The 25,717-nt window shown below is 55.4% G+C and overlaps 1 long non-coding RNA gene across 1 annotated transcript in view; it reads left to right on the forward strand.

Annotated features, from left to right (window-relative positions):
• Window positions 1-23,123: 23,123 nt before the first annotated feature.
• The window catches only part of LOC121013107 (uncharacterized), a 3,913-nt gene continuing 1,319 nt past the window's right edge, over window positions 23,124-25,717 (forward strand). Inside the window, exons 1-2 of the long non-coding RNA XR_005782497.1 lie at window positions 23,124-23,940; window positions 24,341-24,466. This is a non-coding gene — a long non-coding RNA (uncharacterized LOC121013107). The remainder of the gene's footprint in view (window positions 23,941-24,340; window positions 24,467-25,717) is intronic.

A 25,717-nucleotide genomic window follows, 5' to 3' on the forward strand; every position in this document is an offset into this window, starting at 1 on the left:
CGAGCCCGACCCGCGGCCCAGCATGACTGGTCTGTGTTAAATGAGGAAATACAACCTCTGGGTGTATTTAGCGCTATCTCTGTCACCGTTTACCGCTATCCTGGGAAAAGTCAGCCTTGTTCGAGAGGATACTGGGGTGGAAAGACTGTTCTCATCCCAGGCCTTCGTCTCTCTGTGTCTCTCCGTTAGGAGCCAGCCCTCCTGACCGCCCCAAGGTCACCCCGAGCGCCACTTAGGGTCAGGGTCTGGCTTGGTGAGGAAGGAGGGGCCGGGCACGGAGTCTCCTGCTTGTGTTTCTTTCTCCGCTGAGCCCGGAAAGCCCGACTCGGGAGAGCGATGCTGTCCGGGAGGCAGACACGGTCCCAGCGCACCGCGAAGGGAGACGAGGCGGGAATCGGGCGCCACGTTCGCCACGCACGCGGCCCCTCTGCGGCCCCCCAGCCTCCCGCCAGGACCCCAGGTGCGCGGGCCTGACGACAGTCACCGGCCACAGCCGCCTTTATTGACTATAAACAAAAGGAGAAATATTAAGGGGGAGGAGAACACGGCAACCCAAATGGATGCGTTTGCTTTTTCCATTTCAATCATATCGGGTTGAGAAAGGGCAATTATGGAAAAGAGCAGGGAAATGAGCCTTTCTTGTAACTGTTCCCACGATTCGCTGAATCGCTTCCACCCCACACGCAGGAACCGGCGCTCCCCACGGAGGGACAGAAGCTGCTGGAAGCCGGGTGGTCCGGGCCCTGGCCCCGTGGCCCCCAGCATTCTGGGGGTGGCTGCATGTGTGGCTGGCCAGGACAATTTGGGGTTTATGGAGTGCGGTTTAATCCACACAAGAAAATTCCTTTAATCAGGCAACAGGAATGCTGTGCCGTGTGCACCCAGGACCCGCTCCGACGAGCCCGGCTTGTCTGTGGGGGGCTGGGGACCCCTCCCCGAGCCCCGACTGCAGACACGGGTCCGCCGCGGCCACCGTCCCTCCGTGCGCCCCCCGCGCTGCCCAGAGGAGCCGCACCTGTGCGGGGTCCCCCGCCCCCACTCAGCCCGTCAGGGGCCACTCCGGGCGGTGCCTCCCCCCCTCCGCGGGCGCACGGATGCAAACGGGGGTGCGTTGTCGTCCTCGCCTGGCTGGGGGCGTCGTGGGGAGGCGGGAGAGTGGGTGTCTGAACCGCATTCGCGGCGGGCGAAAGGCGCCCGGGATTCCATCCTCACAGGGAAACGTGACGGTCAAGGCCTGACCCGCAGCAAGCGCCTCGGGTGTGCGCACCCGACGCGGGTTCCTCTCTCTGCTCCCAGGAGCTTTACCGAGGTTGCCGCTGCCGAGTTTGCAATACTCAGGGTGGCTGGAAGGGGGTGGCCTGGAGGTCGGCGTTGCCGTGTTGCGGGCACAGGGCACCGGCTTTGCTTTTGTCACTGGCGAGACTGCCCTGGTGTGTCCTGAGAGGAGCCGACCTGGTGGCCTCGGGACGGAGGGCTGCCCGGGGGAGAGTGAGAGGGAACCCCTGGTTTCACGAGGTGGGGAACACACAGTCCCAGAAAACTTCATGTCGTTCCTAGGATGCAAATCGCGTCCGCAAAACTCTCTGATTGCCGGAATACAGGCATTGACCCACTGTTCGGGAAGAGCGGGCCACGATGTAGTAAAACGGATGACAGTGACAAAACAGAGAGAAGGGAAAGCGACGTCAGACTTCGAAATCGCCTGGTGAGCTGGGGTGCCGCCTGGGTAGATACAGGGGAGGAGGTGGGCGGGGTCTGGCCCCTCGGGCTGCTGTGCACCTTTAAAGAGATACTCGCACCTCCCGATGCGAGGGTGCAGAGGTGCTTGAACAGCTGACCGCCCGCTGCGCCCCGCACGGGACGGATTCCTCGTGCTCAAAGCTGCTTCCATGTTGTCTACCCTCAAAGACGGGGTTGGGAGAAGATACTGGAAATACGCACGAATTTGGTTAAGAGGCAGAACTGGTCATAGAGAGACACCCCAACCTCTCAGATCCTTTTCTTTCCTCCCTCTGACTTGGTGATTAAGTTTATCTGTGGGGCCGCCGGGAGAGAGGAAGGCAGGACGCAGGCTGGGCTCGCGCCCACCTCAGTGCTCACGCAGCGCCGCAGGACGCGCACGTTCCCTCCAGGGGACTGTTGTGTCCGCGCTCCGGACCAGCTCACTGGCTAGAGCAGTGCGGGTCACGGCAGGTGACTAGTAGAGGGGGCACGACGGTCCTTCCGACTCCTGCTTCCCGAGGCCCCAAGGCGCTCCCGGCCTTGGTCAATCCGTGTGGGGCGTCCCCCACCAAGAGCGTGTAAATGTGGGGCCGCTTGCTGTGGCCCTCGTTCCTTCACTGCCTGAGCTCCTGTTGACAGGGTGGAGGCTGGGCACAGGGGACGCGTTGTTTTCAGCCTGTGTGTCTGTCCTGGACCTTTGAGGGCCCGTCACACACCGAGCGGTCTGTGAGGGGGGTTGACTGGGGGAGGTTCTCAAAGGTGTGCAGGGCTGCGTGGTGGGACCGTGTCCCCGAGGGAGACACAGCCTGGAGCCACGTCGCGGGGTGAGGCGGTGCGGGACCTCCCGACCTCAGAGCGTCCTCGCTGAGCCAGGCCGAGGTCAGAGAGCAAGGGTGATCCTGGGTGGGAGCCGCTGGGGCCAGGGGGGAGAGAGCTGGAGCCTGGACGGGAGACAGAGCCCCTGGGACACCTCCTGAGCCCACCGGGCCCCGTGCTGTTCTTACTTTTGAATTTCAGCCAGAGATGAGGGGCGGGAAGTTCTGTTAGCACTTGGTGAGTGCTGTCCTTCGAGGCTTGCGGCTTCCCCGTCTTTGCCCAACTAAAGCGGGAAAATGCTTTAGCTTTGGGCGTGTTACAGACCTGGGCTATAGCATTCGTACAGGTCACGGCCCTGGAGAATTCTTAAATATTGTTACTTCGTGTTGGTGCTAATCTAAAGCAAATTATTTTTACCAGGTATAAACACAAGACTTTTTTCCACCGTGAAAGTTTGCCGTTAGAAATATTATCATGGGCGTGAAATCCTATGATGATCTGTCTTGCTCTGACTGACTTGGTTCGCTCAGCACGGTTCCCTCCAGTTCCATCCACGTTTTTGCAGACGGCAGGATTTCATCCTGTTTTGTGGCTGAGTGATATCCCATCATATACACGCCACATCTTCTTTGTGCGTCTGTCAGTCAGTGGACCTTTGGGCTCTTTCCATACTTTGGCTATTGTCGATAGTGCTGCTATAATCGTGGAGGTGCATGTGTCCCTTCGAAACAGCACACCCGTATCCCGTGGATAAATGCCTAGCAGTGCCATTGCTGGGTCGTAGGGTAGCTCTATTTTTAGGTTTTTGAGGAACCTCCATACTGTTCTCCAGAGCGGCTGCACCAGCTTGCATTCCCACCAACAGTGCACGAGGGTTCCCGTTTCTCCGCATCCTCGCCAGCATCTAGTCTCCTGATTTGTTCATTTTAGCCACTCTGACCGGCGTGAGGTGGCATCTCCCTGTGGTTTGATCTGTATTTATTTCCCTGACGAGGAGCGACATCCAGCATCCTTCCATGTGTCGCTTGGCCATCTGGACGTCTTGTCCGTTTCCTGACTTTTGAAAGTGCTGTCTGTTGTATTGTCACAACCCCGTCCTCCTCGTCGCTACTCGGTACCCCGTTGTTTCGGGACGGCGGGGTCAGGGGTGACGGCCGCCCACCGAGGGCCACCCAGCCACCCCCACGCGTGCACGCCTCTTCCCCTGTGCGGTGTGCACCCCTCGGCGAGTGGATGTGTCACTCCACGTGTGTGACCGCCATCTCCGGGTGTGCCTCCAGGATCTTCCTCGGTGCAGGTCTGTATCTGTGTCCAAATGTCCCCTTCCTACGAGGACCCACCTCTGCGAAGACCCCGCCTCTAACAAGGTCGCATTCTGAGGGTCTGGGGCTGAGGGCTCCAACTCCCCCATGTGAAGGGGGCGGGGCACGGTGCACCCAACAGCAGCAGGTTGTGCTTTCCCGACGAAGACGCCGAGCTTCAGAGTGTCCAGGTAATTCCCGCAGTTGACGCAGCGGACAAACTCGGAGATCACGCCAGTGTCGTCATCGGGACAGGACGTACTGCCTCTGGAGGCCGCGGGCTGCGCGGGTTTTCCTGTGCGCTAACACGGCTCCGAACCCAGTTACCCGACCCTGGGTGCCCGCGCTCCCCTCTCGCCCCCACCCGTGGGGGGTCAGGGCCACGGTCGCCCACCGAGGCTGGTGGAAGGTATTGAACGCTCCAAGCCAGAAGGGAATCTCTGAGCACAGGTCTCTCTGGTGCAGGGGGGGCCTTTGTGGCCGCCGCGAGGAGACCCCGCGGCGGTGCCGAGAAGAGCCACCGTGTCCCCTGGGGCCACAGCCCAGGGCTGGAGCCACCTGTGCCCGCCCTCCTGAGGGTGCCCGGATGCCCACGAGCCGCAGACGCCCACGGCGTCGGGAGGCGGCAACGCCACCCGTTCCCGGCGGGGAACCCGGAGGGGAGGAGGCTGGGGGAGCCCCCACCCGCACCCCCAGGTGCCCGGCAGCCGGGCTGCTGCCAAAAGGGGGGGAGGAGGAGAAAGAGGAGAGCAGATGCCAGGATCACTGTTTTCCTGTCTTCAGGAGCCGGTCGCACAGCAAAGAGCCAGCCGGCAAGGTGCCTCGCTGAAACCCTGCTGTCCCCCCAGGGGGCACAGCTCACAAACCCGGGGCCGGACCCCCCACACACAGTGGCTGGGTCACATTTTGCTTTTCGCTGACGTTGAACCGGCACAGGAGGATCAAGGGAGTCTGAATTTCGGGCGTGGAAGCTGGAGGAGGCCTCCCTCGCTGGGGAAGCCCTCGGGGCCGCGAGGCCAGCTGGGCGGACGAGGCGGGTGCCCCTGCAGCTCAGGGACGCGGTCGCGGCTGCTTTCCGGGAGCGCCCATCTCCCTCCTGAAGTCGACGGGCGGCTGCCCCCCCTCTTTCATGGGTCCCCACGGAACGGATGGACCGGGTGAGCCAGTCGCTCTGAGCCGGCCAGCATGTTGTCCCGCGTTAAATCGTCCGTCAGCCTGGAACAAGGCATGTGGCTCCCAGTCACGGGACCGCAGACGCCAGCGGGCAGAGGTGAGGCTTTCTGGCCCCAAACAGGCAGGCCTGCTGATCTGCACAACGCCCAGCGCCGTGATCGCGGCACGCGGCTCACTGCCATCCTCCTCCTCGGAAGAGAAATGCGATGACCCCACTTGATCTGCTGACCAACCCCAGCCGTGACTTTTCTCGGGGGTGAAACAGCTTCCCTCACCCTGTGTGTGGGGGCAGGGGGGTTGCAGAAGCTCCGTGTCTCCACCGATCGGAGCCGGACTCGATCAGAGCAGACCCCAGGCGATTGCAGGCATGTGGGCTTTCCCGTGGTGGTTACAGACAGACCTTCCCATCCCTGCTCTGGCCGCTGCTTTGGGCCGGCCGGCCGAGGGGCTTCCTCACGGCCCCCGACCCGCAGGTGCCGTCGCCCCTGGGACCCGGCTCGGGTGTGGTGTTGCCCGAACACCTCGGGACGTCCTGCCGGGCTCCTTTCTCCCCTGACCTGAGCCCCCGAGGGCAGGCTGCACACAGGTCTGGTGTCTGGAAGGAATAATCAAAAACGGTTGGCTATTTTCTTTTCTGAAGGTTCTCAAGGACGTTTCCTTCTCGGAGAACCACCGTATCTCCCACACCACACCTGTCGGCAGTCTCACGGTTTGTGAAGCAGACGTTGGGGGGTGTGTCCCTCCAGGAAGACTCTGGGCTGGGGTCACCATTACCATCGGCGTGAGTCAGGACGCTCTAAATCCTGTCCAGTGTGCTCTCTCCCAGGGACCGGGGGGCCACGAACCATGTGGTTAAAACGACAGAAATTTGTTCTCGCACGGGTCTGGAGGCCAGGAGCCTGAGACCGTGGTGTCTGAAACCCACTGTATCCCCCCTTGCCTTTCCAGCTCCCGGAGGCTCCGGCGATCGGTTCCGTTCCTGGGCTTGTGAAGCGTCCCGTCACCTCTGCTCGGTCCGCACACGGCTTCTCCCTCTGTGCCAGTCCACGTCCAGACTTCCCGCTTGTAGGGACCACAGTGCCGTTGGACGAGGCCCACCCCAACAGCCTCACATTAACTAGAGCTCATCTGCAAAGACCCTATCTCCAAATAGGCCCCGAATGGGAGGTCTTTCAGAAGACACGGTCCCACACACAGCGATGCCCTGACCGTCTTGCCTTGGGTGACGATTTCTGGCAAGCAGGCTTACGTCTTTCCCATGGTGTCCCATCCCTGCTTCCTCAGAGGCTCCGCAAATCACAACAAAGCAAAGAGAAACACCCCAGAAGGAAGTCCATATTTTTCTATAACTTTTTACCTTACTAAACTAAAGAATCACACAAAGCAGCTAAAATGTCCGTTTTAGCAACAATTCCTAGGAGGTGCCATTGTGAGCCCAGACTTTTGCATAAGAACCTAATATTTGTGAAGTGTGACCCCATGAAATGCAAGGGTTCAAGGGAGTCTCCATCAATCAGGTAAAGGTACGTGAAACTTCGCCACGGCATTCTTTGTACTTTTATGAAAGAATAAATTATTCCCAGGGAGTCAGGGTGGCTCAGTCGGTTAAGCGTCCGACTTCGGCTCAGGTCATGATCTCGCGGTCTGTGAGATCAAGGCCCGTGTCGGGCTCTGTGCTGACAGCTCAGAGCCTGGAGCCTGCTTCCGATTCTGTGTCTCCCTCTCTCTCTCTCTCTCTCTCTGCCCCTCCCCTGCTTGCACTCTGTTTCTCTCTCTCTCAAAAATAAATAAACGTTAAAAATTTTTAGAAAGAATAAATGATTCCCAGTTGAACCGGGGGAAGGGCCCCCTGCGCGGCTTCGGAGCCCCTTGCCCTTGGGCCCTAGGCGCTCGCACAGGGTGCTCGTTCTGGGAGCCGTCGGGAGCAGGAACTGTGCCGACAGTTCCCCGTCTGCTGTGTCTGTCAGAAAGTAACCGGCGTTTGTTTTGAAATACGCTTCCTGCCGTTTTGTTCTCTATAAATACGATTCCTATTTGCCATGGAGAATTAGGAAAACGTAGGCGGATATACGGAAGAAATTTCAGTCACTTATATTTTTGCCACCCAGAGAGAACCGCTGTTACCATTGGGAGGCACATTGTTTGTGCATGTGTTTATGCAACTGGGATTATCCTGCACCCACGCTTTCAGACTCTGGTTTGCTCCAGGCAGTATCACACCGTGTGCCGTGTAGACCCTCCGGGGGCTGTCCTGTGCCGAAGCGGCCTCCCCCCTCGCGGCTCTCACACCGCCATCCGTAGCCTTGACTATGCCCCGACTGCCCGACTGCCCGCCAGCCGCCGTCTGGCTACCTGCACGTGGACAGCGTGTTTCCCCAGCAAGCGCTGACCCCCCCTCCCAACCCCCCTCTCCCAGGCCGCCAGGATTGCTCTGGAGGCACGGAGTGCCGTTCGGGGCGTGGACCTTACGCTGCACCCCCTGCCCCCAAGCTGCATGGACGGGGTCACAGAGGAGCCCCCCCGGCCTCCATGTCCCGATGCTGAGTCGGGATGACGGTGTCCCTGGGCTGTCCTGAGGAAGCACTGAGTCAGTCTGCCGATGGGGCAGACTCGTGACGGGGCCTGGTATACAGTAAGTGTCACTTAAGTGGCACCATCACCCAGCCCCTCAGAGCAAAGGACTGACGGTCCACGATGAGATTTCCAGCAGCCCCATGGCCACACGGAGCTCAGCAGCAGAACCCCTCCGACCTCGCCACCCCCACTCGTCCTGGAGCGGCCACCACGCGCTCAGTAGGCAGAGCGAACGCATCCCCTGCTCCTCCCCTGGGCTGAGCATGTCCCCAAGCAGCCTCCTAGCGGCTTCGTCCACACGCGGTGACTGGCGAGCTCCAGCTGCGGGAACCTGAATCTGGTGGGGGCCCCTTGCTCTCCTGCCCCTGTTCCCCCCCCTTCCGAACCCCCCCCCTCCACAGGGGCTGGGCACCTGCTGTCCCCTCTGCTGGTGCAGCTTCCCCAATCTGCACACGGCTCGTGTCTTCCTAGAATTCAGGTGTCAGCCCGAAAGTCACCTCCTCACAGAGGCCCTTCCTGACCCCCCTGACATATCTGCCCCCCAGACCCCTTGTCCTTGGCCCCACTGTCCCCTTATTTCCCATTACAGCACTGACATTCCCAACGCTGATTCACTGGCGAGTCTGGTCCATCGTTTCCTCTGTGATGTCAACTCCTCGAGCTCGGAGATTTCCGGGGCTCCAGTGCCGAGAGGAGGGCTTGGTCCCCGGTGGGTGGGAGACGCTTGTCTGGGAGCAGGGTGGGGGGGGGCGGTTGTGGATTACTAAACAGGAAGAGCAGGAGCAAATCCGGAAGCTGGGGTTTCTAGCCGCCTCCACGTACCCACTGTCCCCACGTGCTCTGAAGGCCGCACCCGCCGCTGTCCTGCTCTCGGCAGCTCAGGCCACTCCGTCCGTGTATTTGAACTTTGTGTGTGCTAGTCCGAAAACTCAAGTGCTGTTATTAGGGAAAAACTTTTATAATCAGAACGGACTCCTTCAATCTTGGTTTTGAGAAGCGGTTCATTCTGTTTGAAAATTTACATGATTACAAGCGTGGGCTTTATTCCATAGGCATTAGAACGCTTCGCAGACCCTCTGCTTCGGTGAGAATCCAGAATGGCCCTGAAAGCCCGCGGCCTGGTGTCGCTCGGGGAATCTGGGCCCAGAAAGCGCGGATCTGCACAGCCCGGGAAGGAAGCGCTATCCACGCCCACAGGCGTCCAGGTGATGTGTTGTCATGATTTCCCCCAGGGACGGACGCCCCTCAGCCTTCCCGCCCATTGAAACCCTTAATGACAGAAGAGTGCCAGCTCCTGTCCCCTCACCTCTGCGGGCACGACACATGCCTCCCATTAGCGTGAATAATGAACGGTTCGGGGGTCTGGAGAGAAATGGATCAACGCTTGCAAAGGTCCGTGGCCGCAACACGTCTGTGGGCACCAGGTCAGGTGCTCGTTGGGACGGCCGGTGAGCCTCTGACAGGCGGCCTATTCAGACCCGTGACTGGTGCGGGGAGGAGACGTGGGGTCAGGACGATGGCCCTTACCCATCATCCCGCGACACAGAAACACTCACACTCCGCTCCCTTCGAGCTGGTCCCACGTCACCGTAAAAAGCGCTGTGGATACAAGTACACAGCCCCGTTACTTAAAACTATGAACTGATAAATCTCAGTCACTTTGAATTTCAGACTTGTCATTAGGACTTTGTAAGAGGAAAGTAGTCTTCTGAAATTTTGGGTCCCAGACTTGGGGTCAGATGGCAGGGTCCCTTTCTTCAAGAGAAACGTGGCCCTGATGCTATTCTACCAAAATCTGTTTGTCATTTGAAAATTTCTGCTTTGGCCATTATTATTTAGAAGCATCTGCAAACACCTCTAAATCAACAGCGTTGTGGGGCGCCTGAGTGGCTCAGTCGGTTAAGCGTCCGACTTCGGCTCAGGTCACGATCTCGCGGTCCGTGAGTTCGAGCCCTGCGTCGGGCTCTGTGCTGACGGCTCAGAGCCTGCAGCCCATTTCAGATTCTGTGTCTCCCTCTCTCTGGGCCCCTCCCCTGTTCATGCTCTGTCTCTCTCTGTCTCCAAAATAAATAAACGTTAAATCAACAGCGTCGTAAAAAGAAACCTCACAGTGAAAAACCACGGTCCTCGATGTGACGAGTAGGACTCCACGTGGCCCCACAACTTTCCACGTGTCCGCCCTCTCCGAGCAGAGCCGCCGGGAGACACATGCCTTTGCAGCCTGCCTTCCTCACCAAATTTACTTTGGAAAAGGGATGTTATGGCGAAGATGTTGGAAAAGCATTGGGGCTGATGATTTTTACGGTTGTGTTTCATTCTGAGATTTGATCGCTTTGCAGTTGGTTTCTTGGGTATTCAGTACCAAGGGCCAAATGTCCACTCTGTCCCTTTGTCAGGAAGCAGCCGCGAGGGGCAGCCACACTGGCGCTCGGTCTCTGCAACAAGGAGGGCTCAGCGGGACGGACGCGTGTGGCGGCAGGTGCCCCACGGACACGCCGGGAGGACGGCGATGGAGTGTCCAGTCGCCCAGAATAATCCTCCAGGGGTGAAACACACGTTTCCCGTCAGAGAAGCAACAGACAGGCGTGTAGTGCTTCAGATGGCCTTCGAGGTGGAAAGGCGTACTTTCCGTTAATTACAGTGAAAGGCGTGCTTTTTAATGAAATGAGCTGAGAAATGCAAGTCGCGGGGACACGAGGATTGAGAAGGCGGCCGCGGTCCCTGCGCACCGGGCTTTCCCACTGCTGGGATGCACGGTCGGCCAGAAGCTTCTCTCCCTGCCGCACGTTAGCTGCAGAAGAGGCGGGACACACACACAGCTCCTGGGACCCGCATGTTCCGTTGTGCACAAGGAGCACAAAGTTCTCGTTGTGAGGGCGCGGGGTCTGAGAAGGAGGGACCCGAGCTCGGCGCGGGCAGCCGGCAGCAGCAGAGCTGAGAATCAGCACCTCTGAGGGTAATGCTGATTTATTTCCTGAATGTCAAAGGATCCCGTGGACGTGGGTCAAAGCTTGTATTCAGATCTGACCTCTGGGGCGTCTGGAATATTCAGAAGGACACTGCCGTTTTGTGCTAGCCCTCTTTTCCAAGTTTATTTTTATTCAAAATTTAAAATTATTAAAAACAATCTAATTGCTAGATTTAATGTCTCATCTGAGCAAGTTTACTCCATTTCAGAGCAACCTTTTCCAGCTTTCCCCAACGGTTTAGCCTTAAAGCACATTTGGCGCCTCTGGAGAGACATGAATTTTTCCTAGACAAGGTTTTTATGGTTTCATTTTGTAACATTTAACTACATGTTTGATGAAGAAACCACAAAACCCCATGAACCTATATGCAATAATGTCGGATGAAATCCGCTGATTTTGTTCAAGGTTCAGAATTGCCATATGACTTCAGTCAAAACCACGCAAATTAAGACAAAAAAGAAACTGGAGGCCAAATGAACGGTTTGGAGACCACACCAGCCAGTGTGTGGGGGTCGTCCCGCCGTGTCCCGCAGCCGGGGACTGACACGCCACTGTCGCCGATGCCCCTTCTGGAGAGGCGAGCATCCCTGGCTGCCGTGGGGCCCACCGCAGGGTCCCAGGCTGCATTTGGAGATTACGGAAAATTATCTTTAATAAATATTCCGAGAAGTAGGAAAACGCAGCAGCGGAATTTCCAGATGCAGCCAGGGCGCCCGCCGCACCGAAGCTGTTCTCCAGAAGGCTCGGCCCCACGCTCGGCTGGCCCAGCTCCCGAGGGCGGGAGGGCAGACGACAGGAGACACGAGCCCCCGGCCTCGTTCCCAAGATATTTGCGTGTGTGCTTTCCAAATGCAACAGTTTCATTGAAACTCTCACCTCCGATTATTAAAACCGAGTCTGCCCTTTGCTGTGTGCAAATGGAACTTGGACCACAGTCTGGTCTGCAAACACTTCAGCCAGAAAGATTTTCTGTGCACATAGCCTTCCAACACCCAGCTCTGGGCTGTTAGGAAAACCGTGATCATCGGGACACACAAGAGCCCGTAAACACCTGGAAATCGCCGCACACCTTTTAGGTCTGTTATCCCAGAGTGAGACAGTGGATTTGGACTCAGATTACCCGGGTCGGTAAGCGAGTAGAAGTCTACACTCGGCAATACTCAGGACAACGTGCTCATGCGACAGAAGCAGGGATGTGGCCCAATCACGGAAGGAGAAGCTGAGCTAATCTTCTGTTTAGATTACGAATTTCCACCCTCCGTTCAGCTTCTCTTTCAGGCTCCCCACCCCCCTGCACCCCTGAGCCCCCAGGAAGAGTCCCAGAGATCTCGTGCTCCGGCAGGACCTAAGCTCGAGCTTTCCCCGGTGAGTGTGGGCCTGTCAGCTCCACTCTCTCTCCCTGAGCACAGAAGCGAGTTCTTGGCGCCCAGTAAGTCCTGTTCTCAGGGCTCTCTGGAGAGCCTCCTGCTGGTCCTTCCATCCCATTCCATCCCATGTCTTCAAAAAGTCCATCCGCGAGTGAGGGAGGGGGAGAAAGCAGGAGTATTTCCTTGACACTGAGTAGCAAAGAAGTCACACGGTGTGCCGTTCTCCTTAGCAGGTGGGAGAGTAGACCATCGCTTCAGCTTTCGGGGGAGCTGGGGGCCCCGTGAACTTGCATCACATGCTGGCCCGGCTTCCAGCGCACAATCAGGACGTCGCTGTCAAAGTAACCGCAAAATGTAACTCGTGTGCGCACGGCAGCGACCAGAAGGCAGCCTGCAAAGCTAGTCTGCTTTGGGGGGATGAGGAGGCCGGGGCTCAGGGAGCCCCAGAAAGGCACACACAAAGAAAAGCCCCTCGCGGAGACCCAGCCCGATGGCCGTGAGTGGCGCTCTGCAGGGTAGCGGTGTCACAGGTGGGTGTGCACGGACACGTGCCGTGTGACGGGTCAGCCTCCCGCGAGGAGGCTGCTGATGGGCCCGCCTGGTGACAGGACCTGAGAAAGCAGGGTGTTTCCGCGTGACTTTCACGGGCACCACCCAGAACGCCCTTCTCCTCCCGTCACCCGTGTCTGCTCCGCGTTCTGGACCCTCTGTCGTGTGTTTTCAGGCATCCCCTCGAGCATCTGTGTGGCATTGGACAACACTGACAAGTCCTTCTGGAATAACGACTCCTGTGGTTTATGTTTGTTAATACGCTTAACTATTCCGGCACTCTTCTGGGTTCTGCCAGCTGTTTAACTGATTAAATTTGGAATATTAGATTTTAAATTTTATTTATCGACAGCCGAATGTTCACAGCAGCCTACGGAGCAGGCTCGGTTTCGGCTGAAGCTGCTGCAGTTTGCCAGCCCGCGTTCCCCGGCCAAACATTCCCCTTTGCCTCACTATCACCCAGACCATTCCAGCATTGGTCCCTGAGTCAAAGCGGTGACAAACAAAAAGGAAATTTCCAGAAGCGTGCATAGCATAACGTCTTTTTATTTAAATTACTTCCTTATTTTGCTAAAATTATCATGCCACTATAAGGATTTTAAATGATACAGGGACATATCCTCCCCCAAATTCATCGCCAAGAGCTAAGCAGAGAACACACATTAGCGTCCAACGTGACTTCATCCAAACCAGAAATCTGTCCTGGAAACAGGCAGGGCCTACGAAATGGCTCGTGAGTTTGTGCCGTGTCCCTTGGAGCTCCTTCCATCGTGTTCTGCAGTGATTTAAGGGCGAGCTTAGAAGAAGCGACATTTCACACAGGAAGGGACAATGTCTGAATGTCTTCTCGTACCCGTCTGCTTTACTTCACCTTAAGTCGTTTTGGGGGGACCAGACAGGGGACCAGACAGGACCGCGTCCAGTGAGGAAGCAGACAACAGCCCCTGGAGGGGGGAGGCCTTAGTGCTCAGCCGCCCTGTCAGAGGTGTAGGCCCGTTTCCACCGCAGTGGCTAAGCAGATTTTGCTTCTGAACTCTTCCCCCCGAGGGTGTGAAGGGGTTAAAGTCTATATCCTGGTTCCGGGAAGGCAGGGTGGAGGGGTTCTCTGCACCCGGGGAAGGACAGAGCGAGCGGGCGCGCTCCGTGACACATGTCAGCCCTCCGCCTCCTGCACTGGGGAGATGATTCGCGCCCGTGCGAGGCCACTGGGAGCTCAGCTGCATCGTGACTAAGGATCACCGACGCCTCCAAAGGAAGCGAACAGACACCCTCGTGAGGGCGAGCACCCACACGTAAACGGCGTCACCCGCTCAGGTCTGCGCTCGGGGTGTCGCTGTAATGACAAATACAGAACTCCCGTTATATTTATGAAGTTCCACGTGCACACGCAACGAAGCAGATGTAAAAGTTACGCAGATCTAAGAAAAGCCCTCGACGAAACACTGCTTCGCGGCTCAGAAAAGTAAAGCAGCAGCTTCTAATAGAAATGGTTTTCATAATAATCTGTCAGAAAATTCTCGCCTGCAGCAAACGGCGGAACACAGGAATGTAAGTTCAAAAAGCCTCATAAATCACTTTAGACATGCTCGCTTGGGCCGTGTCTGCGGAGAGTTATTCCAGATTTGGGCTCGAAGGTCCAGGAGGGGGGGTCAGATGAGGCGAGGAGATGGCAGGGCCCCCTCGGAGGGGGACGCCCGGAGAGCGGTCCGGCCAGATCCCGCCAGGGGTGGGTGGGCGGTCCCAGTGATCAGGGCCACGGCGGGGTGCGTGCTTCCTAACAAGCCGGCTCGGTGCCACGATGAGGACAGCGTGGGTCCCCGGCCTGCCCGCCGCCCACGGAGGCGTGAGGTTCCAAGCACACGAACACCGAGAACCTTCTCAACCGTCCCGCCTGGACGTCTTCACCCTGCACGAACCGGGCAGAATGAAAGGGTGACACGAGTCATTCAAAGGACCTGGAAGCACATTCTGGAAGGCCTAGGACCAGTTTGTTCAATTTCTCCTTGCCAGGCGTGCCACTCCGCGTCCCCAGGTAACGTCCTGCTGAGTCACAGGGGGTGAGGTCTCCACTGGCCTTGGCCACTGGCGGCCAAAGCAACTGAGAATTCGCAAAACAGCAAGACGCCGCTTCAGCTCTTAGCTCGCCGCTTGCCACTGGAGTTCATCTCTGCTGAGGCCCTAGGACACGGGAGGCGAACAGGCACCGTCCACCCCGCAATCGAAGGCACACAGAATGTGTCAAGAGGCCCACGGCACCGCAGAGCTGCCAGAGTCCGGGCTGTTCGTCACGGAGGAGAGTCTTCCCGGAACAGTAATCTAAAAATGTCACCAGCTCCCGCACCGTTCCCGGCACCGGGCTCTGCACGTGGCTCTGCGTGTGACACGGCAGGTCACGCTTTCTCAGGCGTGACAAGGCAGCGGTGTGAAAGGCGCTCACTCCCGGGCGCTCTCTTCTGCCACGGCGGGGACAAGGCAGGGGTGTGGTCCCGCCGGAACGTGAGGCACGCAAAGCAGAGCCAGATTGCTGTACTTGCCATCGTAGGGGACGCCCTTCCTCGTCAGAGCCAGGCAGCCGACATGCATGAGCACACCCACGGAGGCCGACGGAGCCACCCATCGCGTGAGCCACGTTCTCCTCGGCAGACGTCGCCACGTTGTGGTGGGTGTCCCGCTTTCCATCGGGACACACGACTCCCGCGGCAGGTTCCGCAGGGCTCTTCCCTGCCGACCGAACCCTGGTGCACGTGGCCATTTTTAAAGACAATGCTGCCTTTAAAAAAAGTTTTTTAATGTTTTTTTGTTTTTGTTTTTGAATGAGAGAGAGACAGAGTGTGAGTGGGGGAGGGGCAGAGAGGGAGACACAGAATCCGAAGCGGGCTCCAGGCCCCGAGCTGCCGGCACAGAGCCCGACGCGGGGCTCGAACCCACAAACCGTGAGATCATGACCTGAGCCAAAGTCGTCCGCCCACCCGACTGAGCCACCCAGGTGCCCCAGTGCTGCTTTTCTTTTAAATTGCTGCATGGAACAGGGGTTCCCACATGCTCTTGTTTCTTTTACAGGCATCTTCAAACGATCGCTCAACTTCCCACCTGATTTTCTTCTCTCCGTAGCACGAGTTTTCTCACGTTTATCCTGTTGACTTCCATGGAAATTCCTTTTTTTCTTTTCTTTCTTTTTTTTTTTTTTTTTTTTTTACTCTTTCCCTTGTCTCCCATGTTGGCTGGTTAGTGCTGTTATTTGTTTCATGTGCCCTTGCCTACTTCCTGGGAGTTCTCACTCTCCGTTGCTTCCTTGCCTGAAGTCTGTGACAGCCTCTGGTTCTCTTTCAGTTGAGCCCTAGAACCTGAACCCGTTCCCTCCGATCTTTATCCTCAGGAAGAAGAAGTAAACAAATCTCACGCCACACCCGAGCCTGCCTCTTCAAGCGAGATAAACAACATTCACACCAAAGTGTACTTTCGCAGCGAACGGCCATTGTAGCAGGAGATCTGAAGAAGGCCTGGAAAAGCCCTCGCTCCCATCTGAACCCTGGGCCACACAGCGTCCCGTGTCCAGTCCTGAGGAATGGGGGGTGATGGAACGAGGTTGCCCCTACCCTGCAAACACCTGAGCGACTCCCTGCCGTCCACGCCACACATCACAAATGAGTGTGGACAGAAAGCCAGCATCGATCATAAACCACCAGCCACCGACAGCCCGCTCCAAACTTCAGCCTGGGCTGGTGACTTCGGATGGACAATAAGCTCTATTTACATGTGAGAGCAGAGGCCAAGGCCTGAAAAGTAGGCACCAACCGGTACCCATGCTAATTTTCTACCTCCCCTCTTCATCAAAACCCCTTGGTCCTAACGTAATAAGGAGAGTTTTATTTTTTTAATTTTCTCTCTTTAGAAGAAGTCTCATGTAGGATTCTCTCAATGGTTAGCTATGGTTCCTGCTGACCGATGCTTACTTTGGGTAGGTGATGAATAGTTTAATCAATGCAAAATATATTTCAGAAAGAAAAACTCGTTCAAAAACCCAATAAAAGATCACAAAGCCAGGTAGAGTCAGGGTCACACCCGCTTAGGTTATCAGTGCCACACCCCTTCAAGGTCTCAGATACGTGTGCGTGCACACACACACCTACAGATGTCGGTGGTCTCTCTGGGTAGATTTTGATATTCTTGTAAGTAGAGCAGTAAACATTCACTATTTCTTAGTAGCTCACAACTTGGGGAGTTTCTGATACTTTTGCAAGTCAGTGAAGCTCGTTCATTCAGCATTGACTTAACAACAGTTAGCCACGCCTGGTGCTCCCAGTGAGTGTCTTTAGCAGTTCTGGTAAGGAAGTTTGATCATTCTCCAGGCATCTGGGGGGCTCAGTCGGTTAAGCATCCGACTTCAGCTCAGGTCATGATCTCACCGCTTATGAGTTCGAGCCCTGCATCAGGCTCTGTGCTGATGGCTCGGAGCCTGCAGCCTGCTTCGGATTCTGTGTGTGTGTCTCTCTCTCTGCCCTCCCCTGCTCACACTCTGTCTCTTTCTCTCAAAAAATAATAAACATTAAAAAATTTTAAAAAAAGGAAGTATGATCATTCTCAATAAGAAATACCTTGACTTTCGAAGGCACCCTCTCCGCCTTCACTCCCCAGACTCCTCCTGTAGAAGCAAGTAAGGCTGTCATCAGCAGCGGCCAAGATTTAACACAAGCGTAAGTGACTCGACATGGATTTTAGTGAAGGCTCAGGAGCTGCTGTCTGTTTGCACATGAAGAGAACATCCCGCGATGCAAGTAATCAATCCACCAGGCTGTTAAAAAAATATGACAGCTTTACTGCTTCTCAAAATAGGTTTTAAAAGGTGACACAAGTCACACATGGTGGACCAGACCTTGCCCTACTGTACACGAGAAGGCTGTGTGAAAACACCACCGGCAACCTGCACTGTTTTCATTGGGTCAACAGCAGCACAATTATCATCAGGGACAGAACCAGTCAGGGAACAGTCAACACTCAGGTTCCAACGAATCATGCAGGGATCAGACCTGGGCATTCGTGGGTCTTCTTGGGCCACGGGTTCGTCTTCTTCACCGAACCAATGATAAGCCCCTTGATGAGTCACTGTAAACAAGTAATTACATCGAGTAATGGAATTAATCGGCAGTGTAAACCAGCTACGTTATTGAGGTTTATTAATTCCTACAAATATTCCTTCAGAAATCTCTTTTATGCTTGGAAACTTATTTATGGAATTGTATCTTTAAAACAGAGAATCTACAACACATAGTGTTTACCAGTAAGTGAAACATACTATTTTCAGGAAGACCAACTATGCTCAATTCCCCATAATCTGATGGCGCAAATCAGCTACGCATCCTCTAAGGAAACTCGCCAAGATCAAGAAATGAATTTAGAACAGGAGCTGAGACTTCGGGCAAATGGGTCTGCCGAGCTCCAAAATTATGCCTTTGGAATTTGAAGGAAAAGGATTCATTTTGGGTTGCCAGAGAAACGGTGAAAAAGAGAAAGATCATTTTCATGTCCCAAAATAAAACGAAGCGTGTTTTGACTGGGAATTTAGGAGCCTATTGATTCACAGAGCATAGAAAACCTATGGAAAGGTGCTGTTAACATAAAATAGAGAAGGAATGTATAAAACCATGGAGCAGAGCTGGGAAAATTTACGTTTCAGGTTCCATTAAGATCAATCAGGTCTCATCGGCAACTTGAATGATTCCCTCTGCCTTTTTGAGGGAATAGTATGTTTCCAGATCACCTCCGGACCAAACACGCCCCTGCTCCCTGATGGACTGAGCCCGGTCTGCTCCGAGTGTGAGGACAGAAGCCACAGGAAGCCTCTGGTAGGACTTGTCTTGTCCAGCCAGGAAAATCTCAGACGCAGAGCAGATCGTCCCCTAGCTACCCATGACCCTCTGCTTGCTGGTCAAGGGGAAAGCTGTCCCTGGCGGCACTGACTCTCTTCCTTCTTCGAGAAGCTGCCTGGACTACGTTTCCCTGTGCGAGTCGCTGTGTTGAGTGGCTTCCCAACCCCGAAGCCTCTGCCTTTTGTAGCCAGGTCGCACCTGGTACCCCAGCATCTCAGGCCGTTGTGGTTGACACTCCTCTCGATGCCACCTGCCTCTTCCTCGTCCAGTGCTCACGTCTGGGGTACCCGGCGCCTCGCTTCCTTCTCGTGGCTGCTGCAGTCTGACCTTCCTGTGCCTCGACGTTCAGTGGCCTTTCGCTGAAAACAGACTGCCTGGGCTGCGCCCCCTTTAGTCCGACATCCGTCCTGGGGAATGTGCCCTTGGCGAGAGTGGACAGATATACACATGTAGAGACACTTACACAGTGTGGAAACAAATCACCCCGTCCTCCTTCTCACCACACGTATCAATAGAATACACCCACAGTGGAAAAAAGTGTGTCGTTTGAGCCAAAACATGAAGCAGACATTTTCATTCAGTCACACGAGTTGAAGTACGAGTTATAACTGAAGGTGTATATTCAAAACACACCAATTGTGAGAGCAGGGTTAAACCAAACTGATCTTCCCGGCCCAAGCCTGTGGCGGGTTAGGCACCATGGGGACCACACGGGCTCTGGAAGGACCCGTCCAGGTCAGGCGTGCACCACACACCGGTCCTCCGATGGTGCACCACGATGCTCACCTGACCCGACCCTGGACACAAGCTTGGATGCGGGGCCACCTTTTGCCGCACAGCAGAACTCTATCACGGTGTTCGCTGATTTAAAGGAAACGACTTGTTCCTTTGAAACAGAGCTTCAAAGCATCTTAATATTGGAGAACTGAAATGGCAGATATTAGCCCTTCACACGTGGGTCACGTGCTCACACGACCCTGCCGAGAAAAGGTGCCTCCGGAACATTCCAGAATAATGACCACAGGACAGGGCAGGACCCTGTGAGCCTCTAGGAAGTTTGTAGGTTGGTTGGACCACTGATTTTGTTGTTGCTGTGGCTGTTGTTTGGGGAAGCTGAGCAGGAAGTGGAGAACGTTAATTAAGCACCGACTGCATGCATAATTTCAGGCAAAGGCCCCAACAACGCTATGGAGCAGGGGTTTGTATCCCCATTTTAGCAAGGGCGCTGAGCAGCGGAAGAGACGCAGTGGACGTAGCGACCACAGGTGGGCCGGGCTTGGGGTCGGGGGAGGTGAGCCCTCCATCATCCCCCTCTGCCCCTGCCTCACCTTGCCACCTGCTGACTGCTGACCGGGCTCGTGGACGAGAAGGATTTTGGAATACTGTAGGAAGTGCCGAGGGAAAGCAGGGAGTTGGAATCCTCCAGAACATGTGAACAGTAGGTCTGTTTTCCATCGATTCTAGCACATTGATGAGCCAGACGTGCGGTGCAGCCACGCCAGGACGTTTCAACACTGAGAATGGTTCCCGGAGCGCCTGGGGGCTCAGTCAGTTGAGCGTCCCACTTCAGCTCAGGGCGTGATCTCGTGGTTTGTGAGCTCGAGCCCCGCGTCGGGCTCTGTGCTGATGGCTCGGAGCCTGGGGCCTGCTTCGATTCTGTGTCTCCTCTCTCTCTGCCCCTGCCCCACTGGTGCTCTCTCTCTCTCTCTCTCTCTGTCTCTCTCTCTCTCTCAAAAATAAATAAACATTAAAAAAATTTTGATGTGAATTTTTAAAATACTGAATTTTTTTTAATAGTAACGAAAAAGAATAAGCAGGACCCTGCCCCCTCTGCGTGCATCCCAGCCATCTCCCGCGCCAGCTCCTGGTGTCGTCTTCGGGGCCGGACGCTGCCGCTCTGACTCCGTGCCTTCCCCGGGCTCCCCCGGGGGAGCCGGCCGCCAGGCCAGGGCGAGGCCCAGCCCGCACTGCTCTCCAGGCCTTCGGGCTCCAGCATGCGGTTCCCATTTGGAGCCGAGAAGCAGCCGTGTTCTCGTGCTAGCTCCAGACGAAAGCCGTCTCCTGAAAGCCAAGGGCTCCAGCGCGAGGTGGCGTCCTCAGGGCCTCCGGCAGCCAAGAGCCACACAGAAGGTGCATTCATCCGAGCCCTGACAGGATGTCCAAGGAGGCCGTCTGCTCCCAGCGGCTTGTGCCGCCTGGACCGCGCTGTCACCTGGGGCCTCCGGAGTCAGACAAATAGACACTGAGCGAAAGTCAAGTGCTTTCAAATTCTTGGGAAGTCGTCAAGCCCTCATCAGGTCTAACATGCCCCAGGCTGCCTCCGTGGAAACACTGGACCAGCGCTCTCCTAGCGGGCACACCCCAACCGCCGTGGAAAATCACACCTAGCAGGTATAGGAATGACCCTACACCCTCCAACGTTAAGGGGTGGCCCGGACTTAGAATGAATTGGCCATCAACTCAATATTTTGTGCCTTTGTTGCTCTTATGAGCTAACTACCTTTGGGGAACAGAAGAGAAGTGTAGGCTTCTTCAAGACATTTGCTTTGTTTTGTTCGTGTCGGCCCATCTACTGAGTAAGCACAGGGTCAACCGTGATCCAATCCGGCCACTCCGGTCCCTCTTCTGGAGGGTGAGGGAGACCCTGAGGCGCTGGAGAAACGCCCCGAGAGCCCCGCCAGCGAGCACACTGGGGGGCTTGCCGAGACCCCGTGACCCGCATCCATGCGGCACGAGATGGCTCAGTCACCCAGGTTGGCGGCCCCTCCTCTTTGTGAGCTCGTCTCCAAGGTCCTAGAACTCTCTTTCTTTCTGAAACCTCACCGACCACACTCTGGAGAGACCCCACGCCAGCGTTCACCGGACAGAGAAGAAAGCATCTCACACGCGATCTTCGCACAGGCACGCGAGTCTGTGATTACGGCATTTGGGGCACGGAGTACATGCGGGAGGCATATTGGTATTTCTCGGAGTGACACCGGATCAGTAGTGTGTCTTGTTGGAGATAAAGCCGTTAGTGGGGGAAGTGAGGTGGACGACTTTCTCCGTACTTTCTCTTCCTCCGCAGAATTTTCTGTGGATGGAATTCAAGCACCTACACAGCGTCAGTGAAAACACGTACGGAAGAACAATGCAGTTCAACGCATCAGTAAGTGTATTAGTAAGTGGAATCGGATTAGTAAGTGTAGTTAGTAAGTGGAATCGCCATGGCAGCTCTTGATACGCAGGTAGTGAAGTCCATCTTAAATTCTATCCCAAATGCTGCCAATATCACCACTGGTAATCGGTCTTTTCAGTTCCCTTTTACCCTGCAACATTAAACTCCGTGTCTTTCCCCTTTCCCCGTATGCGTGCGCACGCGTGTGCACGGCCTGTGAGGGATGCCGTCAGGTGGAGGACGGGGACCACAGGACCGCAGAGGGAATCGGAAACGCCAGAGCCCCTCGCTCCGGAGGTAAGAACTCAGCCAGCTGATGCCGCCGAGCGGAGCCAGGCACACACGGAACCCGGAAATGCGATCTGGAGGGAAAGAAGACGTTCCCCTGGCCATCAGTTCAGAGCCCTGGTCTCCGGGATGACACCTGCCACAGGCCCCTCGCAGGACAATGGGGGTCTTCCGGGAAGGTTCTTGTCGACAGGTAAGTTCCTAGCAAGACGTGCAAATCCAACGTGCTGACGTAGAGCACATCTCAGCCGTGATTCTCATTAACTGTGTCCACGTTTGACACAGACGAGCACCCAGAAGGATGGGACCTCCGGGACTTATGCCCCTGATCGTTTGAACGGTCAGCATAGAAGAAATTTAGGAAGTCTGCTAACTGCATCTAACTAGCACTATTTCATTCATACTCAATCCATCAATAACTTCCCCTTCTGTTCATTATTTCAAAGTTTCTAGACGTTTGCTCGCTAATTCTATGAATTTACGTGGGGCACAGAAGGTCTCAAGATGTGAAGAAAAAGCAAAATAAAGAAGGAAATGCTTGCATACATTAAAGGCCTTTTGAGACCTGTGAGCTAATGACTAATAAATGAGTTAATAAGTGTTACTGTCTATTCAATCACTTACGTTTTGAAGTAATTTTAAAATACGTATCTTTAAAATAAAATTAGGGGCGCCTGGGTGGCTCAGTCGGTTAAGCATCCGACTTCGACTCAGGTCATGATCTTGGGGTCCATGAGTTCGAGCCCAGCATCAGGCTCTGTGGGGACAGCTCAGAGCCTGGAGCCTGTTTCTGATTCTGTGTCTCCCTCTCTCTCTGACCCTCCCCCGTTCATGCTGTCTCTCCCTGTCTCAAAAATAAATAAACGTTAAAAAAAAATAAAATAAAAAATTAAATTAAATTAAAAAATAAAATATCTTCGGGCGCCTGGGTGGCTCAGTCGGTTAAGCATCTGACTCCAGCTCAGGTCACGATCCCACAGTTCGTGGGTTCGAGCCTCATGTCGGGCTCTGTGCTGACAGCTCAGAGCCCGGAGCCCGCTTCGGATTCTGTGTCTCCCTGTCTCTCTGCCCGTCCCCTGCTCGAGTTCTGTTTCTCTCTCTCTCAAAAATAAACATTTAACAATATGTAATATTAATTATTATTTAATGGTGCAGATAGTTGACATTTTTTCCTTCTCTCCTGCCTTCATGAAAGAGTTTAAAAGAACATTTCTAAACCCAGAGGAGAAAAAGAGTCCGTGTTACTTTCAAAACACTATCTACCTTTTTTTTCTTCTGGTTGCAAAGGTGTGTTCATTCTTCTAAAAATTAAAAAAAAAAAAAAATCCCTTTTTCTCCCCTCAAATCGACTTCTGGGTTCCAGAAATTGTTTTTATTAAAAAAACCAAAGCAAACCCCAACCCTGCATTCCCCGGGGTGAAGTGATAAATGCATCCCGTGGAGGGAAGGCCACGAGCCGTGTGCCCCACGGACAGACGGGGAGGTTACAGGGGCTCTAGGCCCGGGGCTGTGACTTTCAGAGAACCCGCCGGACACACATCCGTTATGCAGTAATTTTAAAGCGTGAACAAATATACTCCAGGACACGGCCTCAGTCACCATGGACCTCACTCCCCCACCGGCCGGGCCCCTTCTCTGAGCCGGGGGTCCAGCGAGGCCAGAGAGCTGGGAGGGGGCTCCGGAGGGGCTGAGGCTGGTGGGACCCCCTGGAACTGTGGCAGAACGTGCGCAGGGCCGTGGCTTGGATGGTGGTCGGACTGGTGTCGGTTGATGGGCACATTCGACCGTGGGGGAGCCACCTGGTTTTAGAAGCATGTTAGGTGGGTGGCATTGGTGGAATGTTTGAAGCGAAAGTTGGCATATGCCCGTCACGTGTTCGGAAGCTAGAAGACGTGTCAGTCGTGGGCTAAAGAGAGTACACCCAGCATCACACGGGACTTGCCCCGAGGGGTCGAGGAAACACCAGTTCTCACGATTGGCGCGAGGCGGGCACGAGGTCCCTCCGGGGCGACCAGTGGCCTTCGGGGCCCGTACCGGACAAGAGGGCAGTTGGAAGGGGATGATCCGAACGTCAGACGGCGGCATGGACCGTCCGCCCTACTCCCCACAGTGTCTCGTTCTCGGTCCGGAGCCAGACACGGGATGGGCGGGACCCAAGTGAGCGAGCGGCCAGATCTGGGTGCTCGCTGCTCCCGACCTCGGCCTGTGGGCGGGGCCTGGGGCGGGGCTTGTGGGCGGGGCCTGGGGCTGGGGGCGAGGCCTAGGGGCGGAGCCTCCCCTCCCGCCTGGCATGCTTTGCTGGGCTTGGTGGTTCCCCTGTGTCGCCTCCGTCCGCATCGGTCCACCTCGGTCACTGGAAATAGCTTGCAGCCCGTTTTCCTGGCCGCGTTGTTCCCCCAGCTTCACCTTGAGCTTCTGCTGCTCTTAAATCTGTGTTCTATTTGCGCCCTTTTGTGACTTGTTCATCCCGATGCCGCTATTCTGTGTTGTAAGCGGAGGAGCAGTTTTATAAGGGGTCGCCACCGACTGGGGAAAAACACATCCCTGCCTTTGACAGGAGGAAGCCCCATCAACAGGCCCTCGATCTCGGTGAGCGGCGCTGGCTTGTCGGGAACGGTGAAGAACCTGCCACGTTGTTTTTTGGCCACGGGCACCTCTGTTCGCTGCTTCTGAGAACCTTCAGGTGACTTCTTTTTTTTCTTCAAAAAAAACCATTTTTTTGAATGTTTACTGATTTCTGAGACAGAGAGAGAGAGACAGAGCACGAGTGGGGGAAGGGCAGAGAGAGAGACACACACAGCATCCGAAGCAGGCCCCAGGCCCCGAGCTGTCAGCACAGAGCCGGACGCGGGGCCCAAACTCACAAACGGGGAGCTCGTGACCTGAGCTGATGTCAGACACCCAACCGACTGAGCCACCCAGGCGCCCCCTCAGGTGACTTTTCTAACCGGAGATGCGGAAAGTCGCGTAAAAGCAGTGACTACCACCAGCCGCGTTTTCATGGCCGGAGTTAGGTCGCGTCGGCTCAGGGACACGAGGGAGGAGCTCCCCAAACACGGCTTTATTTGCACGGCCTGAACGCAGCTGAGGAAGAATTCACTATTTTTCTGCCTAAATGTCATCACCAAGCTTTAAATAGGTTGGATTCAGTGAGTCCTTGAACACATTTGGTTAATCAGTGTCTCCCTGCCCCTTGGTCTTTAAACGCAAGTGGGTTTTAAAGGAAATTATGACTCATATGTTTCTAATTCTCTTATTCTTGCTGAAACTTATCTAACGTTGCTTTGTAATAGTTATCTGATGTCTGAAAGTTTTTGAACTTTTAACTGTTTTCCCAAAGTCAGGACCTTATGTTCAGAAAAACAATTAGCTCCAAACCCTACATTTTTCAACTCTGAACTCATGAGGTTTGCAATGACTTTTCTACGTGAGCAAATGTTATTCTCTACAAATAGCTGAGGATTAAATCATCGAATTCCCGTTTTCCATGTGGCACCGTCGGTGGGGAACCAGGAGACCGGCCTTCAGCTGTGCATGGGGGCTGTGCATCCGCGTGAGCGGCGCCCCCTCTGGCTGGGGACGGTGACGGGCAAGGTCCAGGCGCTGGGACGGGGGTCGGGGCCCTGCCCTCTACAGGATTCGGTCCCCACAGATGTCCACGTTGTGTTTGAGGAGAGGCACTGTTTCTCCCAAAGTGAGAGGCGGGGGTAGAGACAAGGGAGGGGGCTCCCCTCTCTGTCTTCACTGGGAGGGGTCCTCTGTCCTCCCTGGGGGGGGGGCCCCTCTCTCTGTCCTCCCTGGGTGGGGGCTCCTCTCTCTGTCCTTGCAGGGAGGGGTCCTCTGTCCTCACTGGGGGAGATCCTCTGTCCTCACTGGGGGGCTCCTCTCTCTGTCCTCACTGGGGGGCTCCTCTCTCTGTCCTCACTGGGGGGGA

The sequence above is a fragment of the Herpailurus yagouaroundi genome, unplaced genomic scaffold (genome assembly GCF_014898765.1).
Source record: "Herpailurus yagouaroundi ecotype Mexico unplaced genomic scaffold, PumYag 198, whole genome shotgun sequence".
NCBI classification, from domain to species: Eukaryota; Metazoa; Chordata; class Mammalia; order Carnivora; family Felidae; genus Herpailurus; species Herpailurus yagouaroundi.